The sequence below is a fragment of the Triticum aestivum genome, chromosome 7A (assembly GCF_018294505.1).
Source record: "Triticum aestivum cultivar Chinese Spring chromosome 7A, IWGSC CS RefSeq v2.1, whole genome shotgun sequence".
NCBI lineage: Eukaryota > Viridiplantae > Streptophyta > Magnoliopsida > Poales > Poaceae > Triticum > Triticum aestivum.
This window is the reverse complement of record NC_057812.1, coordinates 11,870,095-11,889,173: the sequence shown is the minus strand read 5'-3', so window position 1 is coordinate 11,889,173 and position 19,079 is coordinate 11,870,095.

Below are 19,079 nucleotides of genomic sequence, written 5' to 3'. Positions count from 1 at the left end.
AAAGAATTCAAGAGGAATATACAATATATATTCAATATCATCGGATGACCATATACAATTTTGAACAAGTTTCCATACATGATTTAATGCATATAAAGTTCTATGTCCTCGTAATAGTGTTCTCCTTTAGGATGGAGGACTTCCCTGCTGAACCATCCAGCTAGTTCCTCTTGAAGTGGTCGGAAGCGAGCTTCTGGACTAAGCATCCACCGGAGGTTATTCCTCTGAGCATTGGTATCACTCGGAACCCGCTCAGAGGTGTATCTCCGGATCATCTCACAGACATAGTATCCACATAGATTGGTCTCCGGTGGCTGAATATCCCCATCATTTTTAGCCTTTAACATTTTGAATTCTAGCTCTTTTTTGAATTCACCGACCTTTGTATCTACGAACCGTCTCCAAACCCTACGAGGCAAAGAAAATTAAATGAACAAGAGAGTTATTAATTAGTTACTTGATATTAGGAAATGAACGAAATAGGCCGATCGATATAGAGCGCAAATGAATGAAAATAATTACTTCTGCAGCATTCTTCTCATGCCGCCCCAAAGCTTTGGATCCATATTCACAGAGTCGTGGACGAGACATTCTGAGGTGTTAACTTTAATTACTAGCAGAATCCAGTGGAACCTGCGGACACGATACATGCACAGTACGTCATGCATAACTCATTGATTAGCCGGCCACATACCATGCATGGAGTAAACAAAAGAGAATGTGCTCAAGACAGAAACACTCACTCAAAATGGTAAGGAAATAGAATATCACTTTTGATTTCCTGCTTTGTAAGAAACTGCCACAGGTCTGCCTCCACGTCGGCGGGGTAACGCTCCAACACATGTCCATTAACGATGTGTGGGTCAATGAACCCAACATCATGGATGTTCCTTACTCTGCATTCCTTAATCTTCATTCTGCATGTATAATAGCGGACATAACAATATAGTTAGGACATATATATAGTGCAGGCAATATGAACGAGATGGGGTAGAAATTAATAAATCACTTACAGAACGTAGCAACTGATGATAGATTTATCGAGCTCGCGCAGATTGAAAAGCTGGAACAATTCACTCAGTTCAATTTGTACATAGTAATGTTTGAAGTGATGCTCATGTCTAACTTCCGCATAAATATATTCTTTGGCGTTTTTATTTTTTATGTAACCCTTGTACCATTTCAGCAGACCTTTCATTTGTGGAGGTAGATCCTTTTCCTGCGCAGGCTCGACGAGAGGCCCATTCTTGACATATGTAATTACTACCTCCTTCACTGGCGCCTCATCAAGGCCTAACAGTTCACGAAGAGTAATACCTAAGTTGGCCGCTTGTTCTCTGGCACTCGTTACAGTCAATCCCTGTGCTGCCGCAGCTTGTATGATCTCGGGGGCATTCGGACAGAAGGCTTCCACTATAAGCGGGGCAATCGATTGTTTACTTTGTTCCCCGAGCTGGGCAACTTGTTTCCCGCTTTTTTTACTTTCGGCCTTCTCCCGCTCTTTGTTCTCCTTGAACATGAGTGCCTGCCTGCGAAGTTCACGTGCATAGTCGTTAGGCAGATTCTTCGCGGCTTGGGACGGTGTGCTCAAAAATGACTTAGCCCACTTCTTTTGCTCATCAGAAAATACTGGCTTGGGCTCGGGCTCTCTTTTCTTCTTGCAGTCCGCCTTCCATTTCTCCAAATCAGCAGCCGCGGCCGCGTCGACTTCCTCGGCACTATGTTCCCAAGGCCTTGTGGGGAGAGGCTTCAGTGATGGCTCCGGTACCTTTGTGGTCTTAGGTACATAAGGGTCCGGGTTAATAATCCAGGACTGCTTCTGCTTCTTTGCCGGAGGTGGATTGGGGGGCGGCGTCTGATCACCCGCCGGACGAGGACTGGGGGGCGGCAGCTGATCACCCGCCGGACGTTGTGGACTGGGGGGCGGCGTCGGCTGACGTGACGGAGGTGTAGGTGAACCGCCACCACCACCACCACCACCACCACCACCACCACCACCGCCACCGCCACCACCACCACCGTAGGGGGGTGGACTTGTTGTCCTTGGCGCCTCGCCTGGAAACTTGATAAACTTCTTTTGCCATAGAATGAAATGGCGCTTGACATCTCCAAGTCTTTTCTCCCCTTCAGGTGTAGCAATGTCAATCTCTAGGTCCTCAAACCCTTGGACTATGTCCTCCACCGTGACACGAGCATAGCCATCTTGAATGGGGTTGTTGTGGTGGAGTGCTCCAGGTAAACATGGTAAAGCACTGCCGATGGCTACCTTCATGGACATGTTCCCGATAGGATAATACAGATGACATTCTTTCATCTCCTTTATATCGTCCACGGGGTAGCGAGGATGCTCCGGTGAAGTAATTTCGACCACCAGAGGCTCCGGTGCAGTAATTTGGACCACCAGAGGCTCCGGTGCAGTAATTTCGATCGTCGGTGCATCTGCACCAGCCGGTGGGGCCTCCGTGGAAGCCACGCTGCTTCTCCGCTGCTGGCTTCCGAGATCCGCTGGATGATCTTCATGCTGCACCCGAGCTGCATCTCTTTCGGCTACTAGTACACTCATGGTTTTCTTCATCACATCCATTTCCGATGCCAACCGCGCCACAACATCTGCTTCTCGATCCATCTTTCTCTTACGGCTTCTGTAACCGTACGGGTCATCGTTCTGGGGGAACCCTATTTTCCACGGAATGTGCCCCATGCCTCGTACACGTCCTCCGTGTTCAGGATTCCCGAGGGCTTTTGTCAGCGCGTCGTTCTCTCTGTTGAACTTGATCTTCCCCTGTTGAGCATCCCTCATTGCGTTAATAAGGGCTTGGGTGGGTTTAATTAATTTGCCCCGGTAAACACACTCCCCTGTCTCCGGGTTCAGCGTTCCCCCATGCCCGTACCACCAGCTTTTGGCCCTTGGGTCCCATCCCTCCGTACCTGGACGGATTCCTCGCGCCCTCAGCTCGTTCTCCATCTTCTCCCACCTAGGCTCCCAAAGGCGATACCCTCCTGGCCCCATAATATGATTGTACTCCTTCTTAGCCGCATTTTCCTTATTTTTTTCGATATTTGAATGAACTGCTCCGATTTCTTTTGCTTCACAAATTCTGGCCAATCATGTTTCAGTTTCTCATATTGTCCTTTGAAATCCGGAGTCTTGTTCTGCTTGACAAAGTCATGGGCTAGATTTTGCTTGAATTTCCGGAATGCGTCGGCCATCTTATGAAGAGCGAACTGTTTGACTAGCCTCCTCCTCTCCTTGTTTTCCTCAATCTTGTTACCCTCCTCATCGGATTTGTTGTATTCCGGAGGTAGAACGAAATGTTCCATAAGCTTCTTGAAGCAATCTTTTTTTGTTCTCTTATCGACAAAAGTGAAACCATCAATTCGTGCCTTCTTTGGCTCATTCCACTCCTGGACGGTGATCGAGACGTTGTCTCTAACAATGGCTCCGCATTGGCTGACAAACTTGGTGGCGTTCTTGCGGGGCTCCAGCGGCCTGCCGGTTGCACTGTCGACAACCTCGATGGTGCATGTTTCTCCTTGTTTCATCGTCTTGGTTGCGCCACGCTTTGACGACGTACTCGATTGTTTCGACGATCCGGCCGAGGGCTAAAATAAGAAAGAGTCGCGCGCGTTAGTACACACATATTTATTCAAATCAGTTAGTTTGTATCACCAGAGGCTCAATGTATATATATACCTCGGCGCCGGAGGTGGTTGCTACTTCCATTTGAAGATCGTCGTTTATCGACGTTTGTTCGGCATCATCTTGCTGACGGCGCCCTTCATCTTCATCATCAAGGTTCAGATAAGAAGAGATATCATCTTCTTCTTCTCCGGTCGGCACATATAGAATATCGCCGTTTATGATGCCGAACATATGTGCTTCACCGTCCGGATCATAGTTGTCCATAATCGGGTCAGCTCTATCGTCCGCCATTATGTCAGTCCTGAAAACATGTAGTAAAAACAAATTAATTAAGTGAAGAAGGGGGGCGGTGGCGGTGGCGGTGGCGAAAGGGCGGTGGCGAAAGGAGGGGGCGAGGAAGGGGTGGGAGAGGGTGTCGCGGTAGAGCGCGAGACGGGGCGGCAGACGACGGCGTCACGGAGAGGGGAGGCGAGGACAACACATTTATAACCCTCGCCGTCCCCTCTCGATCCCTAAAAAAACACCGCGCGCATCGCCGCCCCCCTCGCCGCCCCTCTCCGTATAAACAAATTGTCCGAACAGAGCTTGGAGTAGAGTGGCTAGGGTTTGGCCAGGGATGCGGATGGAGACGAACATATGTGGGGTCGGGATGGCCCATGTGCAGGGCGGGGGGTTTGTTTTTCTTCTGTTTTTTTCTTATGTTTTTCTTCTGTTTGTTTTTTTCTTCTGTTTTTCCTTTTTTCTTCTGTTTTTTTCTTCTGTTTTTTTCTTCCTTTTTCCTTCTTTCTTCTTCTTCCTTTTTCCTTTTAAAATCAGAAAAATAAAACTAATTCATTTTAAAATCTTAAAAATACAATTATATATCAAAAAAATCAGAAAAATAAAACTAATTCATTTTAAAACCCCTTGAAGGTTTGACAAAAGGTTTGATACATCATTCAGTTCATCGACCAAATACAAAGTTTGGTACAATAAATTATTACACATCAATTCTTCCCTTGTGTCCCTGCTTGCTTACGATTGTGCCGTATCCATGGAGCATCCTCATCATTTAACTTAATGCTTGGGTCAATGTTCACTTTGAAGGGCGGAATTTCACCAAACATATTATAATCTTCTGACATGTCTGTCTTGTCCTCCACTCCCACGATGTTTCTTTTCCCTGAAAGAACAATGTGGCGCTTTGGATCATCGCATGATGTACTGATCGTTTTCTTATCTTTCCGTTTCCTCGGTTTGCTACTCATGTCCTTCAAATAAAAAACCTGAGCGACATCTTTGGCAAGGACGAATGGTTCGTCAAGGTAACCAAGATTGTTGAAATCCACCATTGTCATTCCGTATTGCTCGTCCACCTTTACCCCACCTCCTGTTAGCTTGAACCATTTGCACCGGAACAAAGGGACCTTAAAGGAGGGTCCATAGTCAAGTTCCCATATCTCCTCTATGTAACCATAATATGTGACCTTTTGCCCATTCTCGGTTGCTGCATCAAAGCTATGGCTGGAGCTCTGCTCGCCAAAAGGATTCATGCCATCCGTACTTAGAGCAAATCTTATGTTCCTTGCGTCAGCTGCAAAATCTTTGAACCATCTATCGATCTTTCTCCATTGCGTTCCATCTGCGGTGTGTCTCAACTCCCCGTCCGACTTACGGTCCTCTTTGTGCCATCGCAACAACTTGGCATGCTCTTTGTTCCTGAACAGACGTTTCAACCGTGGTATTATAGGAGCATACCACATCACCTTGGCGGGAACCCTCTTCCTGGGTTTCTGGCCCTCAACATCGTCACCAGGGTCATCGCCTCTGATCTTATAACGCAATGCAGTGCATACCGGGCATTCATTCAAATTCTCGTATTCACCGCGGTAGAGGATGCAGTCGTTGATGCATGCATGTATCTTCAGAACCTCTAAACCTAGAGGGCAGACAACCTTCTTTGCTTCGTACGTACTGGCGGGCAACTCGTTATCCTTTGGAAACATATTCTTCAACATTTTCAGCAAGTTTTCAAATGCCGAGTCAGCTACACCTGCCTCTGCCTTCCATTTCAGCAAATCCAGTGTGCAGCCCAGCTTTTTCAGACCATCATCGCATCCGGAGTACAGCGCCTTTCTGTGATCCTCTAACATGCGATCCAAATTCTCCCTCTCCTTTTCAGTTTCGCAGCGTCTCCGTGCATCAGCAATGGTCCGACCAAGATCATCAACGGGATCATCACGTGCCTCTTCTTCACCTTCCCCTTCACCTTCAGCATCCTCCATGAAAGTATCACCGAAATGAGCAAGATAGCTTTCATCGATGAAATCATCCCCTTCTTCATCTTCTTCCATTATAACCCCTCTTTCTCCATGCTTGGTCCAACAATTATAGCTTGGCATGAAACCGTGCCGAAGCAGATGCATGTGAACATCTCTTGAGGAAGAGTAACCCTTCTGATTCTTACAGATAACACATGGACAGATAACAAAACCCCCCTGCTTGTTCGCATTAGCCACTACGAGGAAATCTTTCAAACCCGTAGTGAACTCGCCGGAGAGTCGGTTACCGTACATCCATTGCCGATTCATCTGCATTATTATAATATAAAATATATAATTAACCATCATGCATTTGTTAAACTAACTAGCTACAAACAATATAAATTAAACAATAAACTGCACACATGCATATTTTATCAATGACACACATGCATGAAAGGTTCAAGTTGCTAACCACGATCGAGGAGGAAAAAATAAATGAGGAACCTCAAGTGTGGCTCCAACACTTCATATCATGTTTGTTTCACCCTCTTACGGCATTTCATCAAACACCTTGTGTGCATAAGAGGAACCAAAAGCAAACCTACACCCCCTTGTGAAGCTTGTGAAGAGAAGTGGCACCAAATGGCTAAGTGAGCGTGCTGAACTGGTATATATAGGGGAGGAGCTTTAGTCGCGGTTGGCCTGGCCAACCGCGACTAAAGGCCTTTGCGCACCTTTAGTCGCGGTTGGCCTGGCCAACCGCGACTAAAGCCCCTCACGTGCACCAGCTGGCCACCGAGCGCCCTGGGCCCAGGCCTTTGGTCGCGGTTCGTCTGCCGAACCGCGACTAAAGACTTCATTAGTCGCGGTTCCTACAGTTTCGCGACTAATGGGGCTGGACGGAAGCCTCTTTTTCTACCAGTGATCTAACATATGTCTCACACCGTTGCCATGGATGAAAGAGGAAGGAGAGGACCACAGCCCTCCCCCTAGCCTACATGCACCAGCACCATCATGGGACAGAACTGACACACGCATGCGTGGATCTGACCATAGCACCGCGCCTCCCGTCTACCCCGACGCAGCCCCTGGACACCACGCCGCATGCAGGCGTCGCCGTGCCCATGTGAGGACGCAAGCACAGCCGCCAGTCGCCGGGATCCTGAGCCCCCGTGCAAGCCGACAAACCGCCCGAACCTAGCGCCCTACAAATTGGAGGCTGCCGCGGGTGAATGCCCCGCCACCACGAGCGGCCACGTGAGCTTCACCTGGTGACGTCGACCAGTGGCCCGAAAGTTGTGTAATATCTTCAATTGTTTTCTCCCTTGGAGTTGTGCAATTTTGACCCGGCAAACTGGAATTATTTAGGTCAATAAAAGCTTGCCAGACTCACCTTTTGCGTCTGCGTTGTTACCGTGGGTTTGATACCAAGGGTCACCTTCGGGGGGAAAGTTAGGGACTATCTACATCCAAAACCGGATCAAAGGTAATCAGCAACCAATGATCGGTATGACTGTACGTGCACACCATCCCTACTCCTTGTGTTAACATCGATTATAAGGCCTTAACACTGCCTAATGATCCAACCCCATTCATGCAAGCCTTTCTTGATTTTTGACTTCACATAAACGGACATCATTATTTTCCTTAGCCCATAAGTGAGAAGGTCTAGACTCGTGCTTGAGTATTGCATTGTATGAGTAAGTTAAGTGGGAAGTGGTACTTTTCAATTCTACAATGAAATGTAATAAAGAAATACTCCCTAGGTGTCATTTTTTTTATATTCGAATGTATACTAGCACACCCCTCATTTAATTTACCGTTATGCCACTAGTAAGAAACCCTCCCAGGTAGCATTTCATTTTAGCTCCTTGATAAAATGTGTCAAAATATTATTTTCTATATTGTTAACCATATTTAGATAGCCAAATTTAACCTTAATTCATTGATGGTTAAGATCAAATTTCCCTTTTCGCCAGGTAAGCGGCTCTAGAAAGTTCTTTTAAAATCCAGGGCTCACATGAGCCTGGGAGCTAAATCGCCTCATTCATGCTTCAAGTTATATTAACAAATCTGCAGAATAAAACTAAAATGAAATAAGAAAAATACGGAAATATTTTCGACAATGATTGTTGCCAACAATGTACTAATAAGACAGAAAAAACTGATCGAATCCTACTGAAAAGACTTTTGTACATCTTCCGAAGAACTTGATGGCCAATATGAGCCAACAAACAATATAATGCCGCTCAAGTTCTCATAACTTCGGGCACCAGTATATCTTCTAACGGACCCGGGCAACAACATCACCTGCAGACGAAAACAATATATCAAACATCAGGATCAAAACATAAATGTTCATTGGAAACATTAAGTAAGTTGTGTGTAAACTGAAACAAGTATACGTGAATCTACAATTAAATAAACTTATAGTCTACTGAACTTAAAAACATCTCTCTCTCTCTCTCTCTCTCTCTCTCTCTCTCTCTCTCTCTCTCTCCCTGGGCATGCACGTGTATTTTGCAAAAAAAATACGGAGAAAGACATTGTGATGAAAATAAACTGGAGTAACCAATTAGTTTGGACAAAATTACACACGGTTGAATATATATTGCTTTGCACTTTGACGTAGCTTTTCCAAAATGTTATAAAAATCTGAAGAGAATTGAGTTGATTAACATATTTGTGTATCTACCATATCACACAACTTGAAGTGCAAATTCCACATTATATTGAGAAGCAAAAAAGACATATTCAAAATACATGTTTTGGTGCTCCATATTTGTCTGCATGTTTTCTACAAATACATGGCAGGGCGGGAGTCGGTGGCGAGGGATGGCAGTGAGTGGAGGCGTGGTGTGCAGCAGCGGCTGGTGGAGGCCAGAGCCAAAAGGTGTGCGGCGGCAAGGGAGCACCATGGCAGTGAGTGGAAGCAGCACTGGGCAGCGAGTAGAGGTGTTGTGCGCGGTAGTGGAGAGAGGTTTTGTGCGTGGTGGTTGTTGAAGACGTGGTCACAACACGTACGGCGGAGCTGAGTGCCGGCAAGGCAGGAGGCAACAATGAGGGAGCAGCGGGCAGCGACAAGGTAGAGCATGTGAGTTGCTGAATAGGCTACTGTACAACTTGTAAAGGGGATTGTAGTTTTATTCTAAGTAGGACCGTGGATAAGCTATTAGACCCCTCTAATAAGAAGTGTACAATATATAGTAGAGTTGTGTATTAAATGTAGAAATTTTAGAAAAATGTAGTAAATTTGTGAGTTGAATCTTAAAATCCCAAATTACAATATTTATATACAACTTTACTGCATTTTGTATATTGTTTTATTAGGGGCGTATAATAACTACTCCTATGAATTACAATTCTACACGGCTTATAATATAGTTACTCGCTCCTTGTATATGTATCAAATAATTACTTAACACAAATCATAAAAAAGTTCTGATAATATCTGTTAAAATAGTAGATGCAGATTTTGCCCCCAACCATTTAAATATAAATACTTGCATGTATATCTGAATGAAATACATACATACCTTTGCTTTGACGGATGTAAATATAAAAATCAGTTAATTGCATACTAGTGAATTTTTAGGCAAAAATATGTAAGTAATATATACATTGGTAATGCATGGCTGAAAAGCTTAATTCCTAGTGCTTACCTCCACTTAACCACAGCCATCGCCAATGTTCCAATGGACCCTAATATCCCAATAAAACTCCTGATGTAGACTTTCTCTGAAACCTCATAAACCGCAGATATTGTCACTGCAGCAATCGACATGCCTGCCGCCACCCTCATGGCTGGCTTCGCCATCTTCTTCGCCGTGAGCCCAAGGAATGTCAATACAACAAGAAGCACGTACCCAACATAAAGCCCCAATCTTATGAACTCAGGATAATCGCCCTTGGAGGTACCAATTAAGTTTGTGAAGGAAAGGACAACGAATCCTCCAAATATTGTGGACAGAAAGTTTTGAACATCCACACCATTCTGCATGAAATGGAAACAAACTGAAAATGCTTGCTCCTAGAATATATGCAAAACACACATGTCAACATTTGAATTTGCCAAATTATTTCCATCCAGTAAATCCAGGGATCTCTTACTCTACCCTTCAACTGCATCAAGTTTGTCTCAAGTTTCTCTAACAAACAAAATAAAATTATCTAGTGATTCCGTCACATGAAAATTTACGGGGAGTGTACATTAGCTTCAGCCTAACTTATTTTTTTTCCTTTTTAGGTAGAATTGTTTTGATGTTTTTCTGAGAAGTAAGGTAGCTATTATTCATGTACACTAATCTTGTAGGTAGCTTAAGGTGTTGCACATTCATTGATAAGGCGGTCTTGTCTTATGTATTGCACGTCACCTAGGGTTATTGTAATTAATATTTGCATGATTCAAAAGTTATGTGGTGATTACTATTAAATTAGAAACTGTGTGAATAGGAGAAGACATCTCATACAATATCGTAGAGAAAGGATTATCTTTCTTATTAAGTGATCATATATTAGCTAAGAGAAGAAAATACCTTTTTTTTCTATTTCTCTCTACCACCTAACCAATGATCTTACATGGCATTGTAATATAGCATTATTATACAGACCCTAACAAATTACTCAACAGCCTACTTGTCCCCCATCCGTCCGCTACATGAGAGATATGATGATGTTATCACATGCTGCTATGTAGAAAGTAATAATAAAACACTGACATGTGAAGATATTTATAATTCAGAAATATTAGCTTTATGATAAACTATACTTTTGGATGTTATATTAGTAACATGTACCAGTTAATGATTAGAGTCAGGGGTAGAAAGATGCCTGGACTGGCCAAAAACCGTTTTGATATTCTTAACCCAAATGCAAGAAAAGTCATGAGCACAGCAACCCGGCTGGCCCAGCTCTTGTTCTGCCCTTACTGTATTTTTCATATATTTAAAATGTTACTAGTATATTTTCATATAAATGCATGCAAAAGGCTGAAGTTACGAGGAGACCCTATGTAACTTACAAACCTAGGTGGTTTCCACCTCTACACCAGTCTGTAGTATCAATCTGTAGAACCGCACAGGATCCGTGCTTACAACTCAAAACTTTATAAGGAGAAACATCTAATGGAAAGGAACACATGCACTTACGTTATCAGCCACCAGTATACCAACTGCATATGCATCGGCTCCTCGGCGTTTTATATATTGTAACAAGTCTTCCTTGCTGCCATCTGATCTAGTACATTTACTATGTTCCCAGCAATGGCACACGTCTGTTTCCAGCTTCAGTGTGCGGATTGGTAATTGCAATTTAGTTTCCTGTCAATAACGAATATAAGTCCAAACTTCAATTCCTCGCAAATAAAAAAGGTCCAAACTTCAATCTACGTAAACAAATCATATTATGGGCGAAACAAGAAAAAATATGTCAGGCAAAAATATTCATACTGGTTATTGCACCTGTAAAAGTAGTCTCGTAGAATAAAAAATAGCCGTATGCATCACCTATAACATGGTACATTGTCCATGTTTCACTGTTCATTTTGAAATGAAACGTAGCCTCGTAGAATAAAAATAATAAGTTCTACGTGGAACGTACACAGGTTTGCATTGCTTTATGTGCATGTTTGGAAACGTGGGCATGCACTTACAGTAAGGTTTGTTGTGAGATGTGCTGCCACGAAAGCGTCCAACTCCGCCTCTCTGTCTCGAGCAGTGAAACTCTGCCTCAGATGCAGTAGCAAGCCCCTAAACCTAATCTTAAGGGTATGATCATCATCTCCTTCACCATTGAGACTGCTATAGCCGAGACTAGCTTCGTCTAACAGGTTGGCATGGTGGCCAAATAACAACTCTTCCTTTACAGCGTACCTAGATAGAACTTGCCATCCAAACAGACAATAGTGAGGGTCACGCCTGGGTCTCTCGAATCTTTCCATACATGATCTCAATCCAACTGCAGATAATGCTCTCTCCCTAATCCCTTCCCATATCTCCCGGGCCATCTGGGAAAGGTAAGATCCAGCTCCCTGTCAATAGCGAGTAAGATATAAGTAAAAGTTTAATTTGAAACTGAGTGATGCAAAAATGTTCATGACTATTATTGTTTCCATAAAACCTAAACAAATGCACAAAGTTTTGAAGCCCCAAGAAAGTTTCCAGACATGATGTTTTAGTGAAGCACCTCTCCATGCCCTGGCAACCATTAATACAACAGCCTCTCTTGCTTCAGTTTATCAGCAACGATCTTATTCAGCACCTAAAAGCCTCTTTAATCCTTCTCCTCAACTTTTACTCCTCAAACACGAACTCAAACTTAACTCTTTCAATTTTGAGGTGTCCAAAATTTGTGCACCTAGCCATTACCCCAGATTTTTAACCACCACACCCCCCCCCCCTGCGGAAAAAACAAAAATGCACGCAAACTAGGCTTTTCAAACACGATGTCAAACCAGATTAAGATAACTCACATCTCAATCATACAGAACACTGCCACATTAAACATAAAAGTACTACAATTAAACAAACTACCACTTAATTTACCAATACTAGCGACTAAAAGAGCTACAAAGTAATCTAATACTTGTCGGACGAGATTTCAATGACCAGCTCTTTGACAATGGCGTAGCTAGCCAATTGAGCCAGGGTGGTCTAATAGTAGAAATATCCACATATAGATCTATTTATTGTGCAAATAAACCGATGTCACATAAAGGATATGGGGAAATTCCAGGTGGTCCCCTATTCACCCCTAGTTCGCCCCTAAGCCTTTCTCTTTCCCCTTGCCAGAGCCCGAAGCCTCGGCGTGGTGGGTGCCCCTCGGACATGGCACATGCTCTTTGTAGACGGAGCCAAGCACGTTAGAGTCTAGGTCGACGGACAAATGTTCCCGTGTCCAGTCCTCCCTCAACTATGGACGGCCTCTTCTTCATGTGTGGCTGTGAGGATGCCTCAAACGCAAGGTATCGATGCCTCCATCGAGAGCACATCAGCGATAGCGGCGGTGTCGATGCCTCCGCCTAGATCTGCACCTCTTCCACTTGGTTTTCAGTGAGCGCTGCCTCCTCCTCCCCCATCTCCATCTCAGCGAGCTCCCAGGGCTCGAGCTCTCCCATGGCATCATCTTCCTCCATCTCCCTCTGCCTCTTCCGACAACGAGCTTGAATCCGATGATAGCGTCGTGACGGCGGCCCCGGTCATTCGGGTGGCAATCTCAGCCCAATACTGCACCAACAGCTGCATTGAGACGCTCTATAGCCTCTGAACCTTGACGCCGACTGTGGGGTGGACCTGTGAGGCGGCGTTGGCATGCTCCGCCTAGAGCTACACATTCATTGCTTGGCTTTTAGCAAGTGACACCACTTTCTCCGCCTCCATCTCCATTTTAGCGACCTCACATGGCTAAAGTTCAGCGTCCACATCATCCTCCTCCATCTCCTCTTCCTCCTTCACCACCATTTCCTCCTCCTTCAACAAGCTTGAATCATACGGTGGCCACCATGTCCACTCGGTTGGTGATATCGGCCTGATGCTTCTCCAGGACGATAATCATTCGTCGAACCATGGCACTAACTATGGGGTGGATTTAGGAGACGCACCGATGATTTGGGCGGTGGGCACAATTTGGGCTCGAATTGGGCATCCGCTGAGGTTTGGATGGTTGTAGGCAGGCCCATGGATGCGGCATCCACACTGGTGCCATAAATGCCATTGCCATGACGTTTGAGGGAGGAAAGAGAGAGGGTTTAATGAGAATAGGGGGCTTCCAATACTCGAGTAGGGAGAGGTTATTTTGAGGAATAAGTCCTCAAAATTAAGAGTTCAAGAATTTGAGTGATGGCCTAGTTGGTGTTAATTTCCTCAAAATGGAAATTTTAGGGAGTTAAACAATTTTGAAGGAAGAGAGTGGTTGTTCCCAGCTCGGTGCATCCACGCTACACCCACGCAAGAAAACATAGCAAAATATTTCAAAAAAAAATTCTGAAATTTTGTGGGAAAGATAATGATCAAATGCTATAGATGCCTGCAAAGTTTGGTGGTCAAATGACCTCCGAGGAGCTCTGTACAAAAAAAAAACAAAATTGCTGTAAAATACCCAAAATGTATGTGCACTGTTTGAGCACAAGTTGTAATTTTATTTTATTTTTGTGCAGAACTCCTCGGATGACATTTGACCACCAAATTTTGCAACCATCTATAACATTTGTCCATAATCATTTCCACAAATTTTTAGATTTTTTTCAAAATGTTTTGGTATGTTATCTTGCGTGGGTGTAGCGTGGGTGCACCGAGCTGGGGTTCAGCCACTACTTTAAGGGAAGGGCTAGAGATGCTCTAAGGAAGATGAAGGTAGCTTAAGTTAAAAAAAAAGACCGAAGGTAGCTCCCACGGGCTGCAAATATAGGATAAAAGAGAGAACAGCTTTTTGGACGCAGGAACCATACAACAATTGTCTACGGTATTTCATTTAGTATAAAAAAAGTAACAAGAAAAAAAACCCTAAGCATAGAATAAAAATAATAAACTCGCTGAGAATATGTTTGATGAAAATTTGGAGCTTGCTTTGGGGGCTCAGCTCCATCCTTTGTACCTGTGGAGGAGATATCAGAACAATCAGTATATAAATCATATCTCAGATATGTGTGTCGATCCAATTCTTTAGGCAAGCTGAGTTTTTTTTTCACGCTGTGACCAACTAGATTCAGATTATGCGTGAGATTGAATCTCCAGGAGTCAGCAGTTCACTCTTGATTCTAACAAGAATCACCTCACGAAGGAATTCAAGGCAACAAAGGAGTATCATTCGTGGACCAAAAATATGGTTTTTTTTTTCGGACGATCCAAAACATGGATAGGGTTCCATTACGAAACAGATAAAATAACAAAAGAAAGAAAACCACAGCATCCATGAGAATCAACATAACGGTTTTCTTAACCGGTAATATCGAAGTTATTGGTGATCTGCTTAGTTTTCGGATGTAAAGGAAAGAGTAGATGATTACTTTAAAATTGTGCAAGACGAGAGCACGATCCGCTAAGGCACCAGATTAACAACAATAATATATTTTTCTCAAGAAGGCGGTAACCCCGGCCGGACGCCCGGACTATGCATCATTGTGACCAACAATAATCATATATCCACCGCAAAAAAAAATCATATATGATAAAAAATTGATCTCCCCAAACAAAGTTAATTCATACTGAGACCAGCTTACTTGAGCGCAACGTGGTTTGCCGTTATTGATGGTGCCCTCCTCAATTCTCCGTGCCTCATCTTGCGCATGTTGCACCAGGTCCCGGTGCGACGTTCCTTCTTTGACTCCATGTCCAGCAACAGCAGCCCACCTCTCATCCGCTTCCCGTATCTGCATCTCCAGTCTCCGTACTTGATCTCTCCTAGCTCGCTCTTGATCTAGCCGTGCCAGCGCTGCAGTTCTCCGCTCTTCACCTCTCCTAGCTCGCTCTTGCAGGTATGCCCTCTCATTCTCCAGTTTATTTCTCCTCCAGTCTGCCACCAAAGCAATCATCCGTGCCTGATGATCTTTCCGAGCCTGCTCTTGCGGGTCCCAGGTCCTTGCTTCATCGACCTGGCTGCGCTCTTCGGAGTTCATCTCCGTCGCCAGGAATCTCCTCACTCACTCTCCCTTCTTTGGCTAGTGCTGTTGGTCGTTGGAGAGTAAACAAGGGGCACGCTGTGATCTTTGTTCGGGAGAAAAATGGTGTTGGAATGCCTGGCTAAAGGCCACCCGAAATTCTCTCGAACCTGGACTCTGGACCCTTTTGTCTAATGCTGGATTTGCCCTTGCGTGGCTCAGAGTCTGGAGAACATGACAACATGCATAAACTATCAATAGGGACTGCCCTACAATTTCACATAATAGGAGAAACCTCCCTCACCGTATGCTCCAGCCAGGTAAATGTCATCATAAAGATTTGTTGCATTAGAAATATAATTGTATAGCTATTATGTCTTTTGACCACTTCTTTTTGCATGATAATATGTGTCTTGTTTCTTGTTCCTTGCGATATGAAGATACGGATAACCCGATGCGATTAAAAAAAGCCAAATATGTCTACGTGCATGAGAGAGAGCGTGCCATCCTTCGCTAGCTAGCAAGAAAATAGTGAAAAAGAGACATTCTCTAGTAAATTCAGTCCTTCAACACATTGTCCAAACGTGAGATTTGAGATTTCTAGGGGCCTCCCGATTAGATCTATGCCCTAGTACCATCATGTTATGTACATTACATTTGTTATGTTTAACTTTGATTCTAAGTAGACGTGATCTGCAGAATTTTTTACGCTGCCGGCCGTGCGTCAGTGCACACGGCATGCTGCTAAGTACAAAAGATCATGCAGCTGATCCAAGATTTCTTAGACTTAGAGGGCAATTATCATTTTTCTAGAGGGTAGGAGTAATTAACATCGGTTCCTTTTTATGTGGGTTGCGCTTTACTCTGTCTTTTTCTACTCGGGAGCAGGAACCGATGTTAAATTTTTTTCTTTAACGGTCACCGGTGGGGAAGCCCGAGTAGAAAAATCCAACGTATGGACCTAACAACAATTAAATCCCTGCTCGTTGTCGCTTTCACATCTATATAATTTTTTGAAGCTACAGTAAGCAACGAGGTGCCTTGTATGGACGACATGGACGGTATCTCCTTGCACGGGTCATTCTGAGAGCTTTCCTCTCCACCTCTCCAGCCAACAGCAAAATGAAGACGGGCCTTCTGCCGAAGAAGGTGGAGCCGCCAGCTGGCTTGACGCTGAGCGCTGTGGTGGAGACCATAGCCGTTATATGCATGGTAACGGTTCTCATCTTCCTCCCCTCTCTGTCTATCTGTACATCGATCAATCTTCATACATATCCTGCTTGTTCGTCCTAAGATAAATTCTTGTATGCTTGGTCTCTCGGTTCTTCCCACATCCGAAATCACCGAGCATACTATGGTTGTTCTTAAAATACCAAGTTTTAGACTGTTTTTTCGATGCTGAATTTAACGAGGTCCAGATTTTACCGAACTTGTCTTTAATGCTTAATCGTCTTAAATAATACAACCTCTATAACTGCAAAATCGTCTTATATTAAGTTATAGAGGACGTAGTATCTGTTAAACTAGGCAAAGATGTGCATATATGGTAAATTGGTAATTAGCCCATAATTCATAATTCATATTCACCATGGGGTGTGGATGAGCTCTCAGCTCAGTGGTCAGGGTGTAGTGTTGCCACCCAGCCGGCGCGGGTTCCAACCTTGGTTCTTACACCGTGTCTCACATCTTCTTCTTAAATAAAAATCAGTAGGGGCTTCTCTCCCTACTGGTCGAGTTTTTTTATTCGAATAAGAAATGTGCCGAAAGCATGCTGGCCTCACAATGCCTAATACATTTCACATACCGTTTTCATGAAGGATTTTATGGATCAACAATAGTTCTCGTTTTTGTGTGTGCAGAAAACAGCAATGGTATTCGCGGGCTGCTATTTTGTTTTCATTTCTTACGTCGCAGTAACATACACTCATAGCTGGGCAGAGAAGCTACAGTTGTTACCACTCTTCCTTTTGGCATTAACCGTCCCGTTGCTTGGAAAAGTTATAATCCGAGAGCGGCAACATAGTTGTGGGTGATACACCGCCTCTCTGTCTCACTCTCACTCTCGTTATCATTTCTGTGTGTTCTCCTGGTACAAACTGATATTCGGTAGCAGTGTGACTCTTGTTTTCACATAATATAAGCATGAGAAACACTGTCCTTATATTCGATTTTTGTCCCCTTGTTGTAAAATCATTTGAATCTAGGTTGTGTGATGTATGAATCTTGACAGCAGCCCGCAAAATAAATGACTTAGTTTAATAACCTAATGTTGATTGAATTTTTCATTAGTAGAAAGAATTTTCCCTATTCTCATGGCAGTTCTTGAGGTCGCGCTAGGTAATTGCCGATGGGTATTTACTTGGTTTGTATTCCGTAAACTTCTACTACCTCTTGCACTGTGACGTGTGCTGAACACGTTGTGATGGCTTTATTTATAAAGTCAGGCTGCTGCTTTATTTAGGGATAGGGTATGCATGCGTGCATTCATAAGGGTAGATGTATGTGCCTATGTATAAGCGTCTGCATCTGTACTGTGTCCAAAAAAGATTGTGGGCAAAAGAGAAAAGATGGGAATTGACTCCTCATTCGCAACAAAAGAGATGCGACTACAAGACAAACGCAACAGTTAGGACGGGAGATAAGATGAAAAGGAAGAGCGAAAAATGCCAGTGGTGATGGGCTTCACGGAGCCTGATAATGAAATACAATTTTTCACAGCACAAAAAATTGATTTTCTTTTTGTGAATACACATTCACATGTATATTATGTACCTTTGAACTTTAATACTATTATACTTTCACACGTGGCGTACAGGAACGCGCACTCCCCACCCACGTGCCCATCAATGTTCATTATATTTGGAGCGGGAAGCCCCTTCTTTTCCATTTTCCTGTTCATTATATTTTTTTCGTTGTCTTTTTTTATTTTTCCTTATTTAAATCAAATTCGGTATTTTCAAAAATGTTTATTATTATGGAAAAAACGTAAATTTATAAAAATCTCAAAATTTAAAATATATTGAGGAATTTTTAAAATTCACGAATTTTCAAAAAATGTTCACAAAAATGAGAAAACAAAGTGTGCACTAATTTTGCGAAAATGTTCATGACATTCACGAAATATATGCCGACTCCAAAAAATGTATGTGAATTTATTAAAATGAATATTTTTGTGTTTGTAATTTTATGAACTTTTTACAATTTGATAAATACATATTGAATTGGACGAACAATGTTTCAATTTGATGAAATTTTTTGGAAATTCATGATTCTTTTAAACATTGATGAACAGATTTTTAGTTGTGATGAATATTTCTTATATTTTATGAACAATTGTGGATTACAATTAACAAATTTTTAATTTGATGAAATTTTTCTAAATTGAAAGAACAATTTTTTAATTCGGTGAACAGTTTTTGAATTTGATGAAAACAAATGTTCACAATTTTAAAAAGAAAGTTCAGGAATTTGAAAAAATATTCATGAAAAAAAATGACAAAGAACAAAGAAAAAGAAAAAGCAAGCATGGAAAAAGAAAGGAAAAAGAAATTAAAAAAAGAAAAACAAGAATAAACGGTCAAGCCAATTCACTAAACGAGCG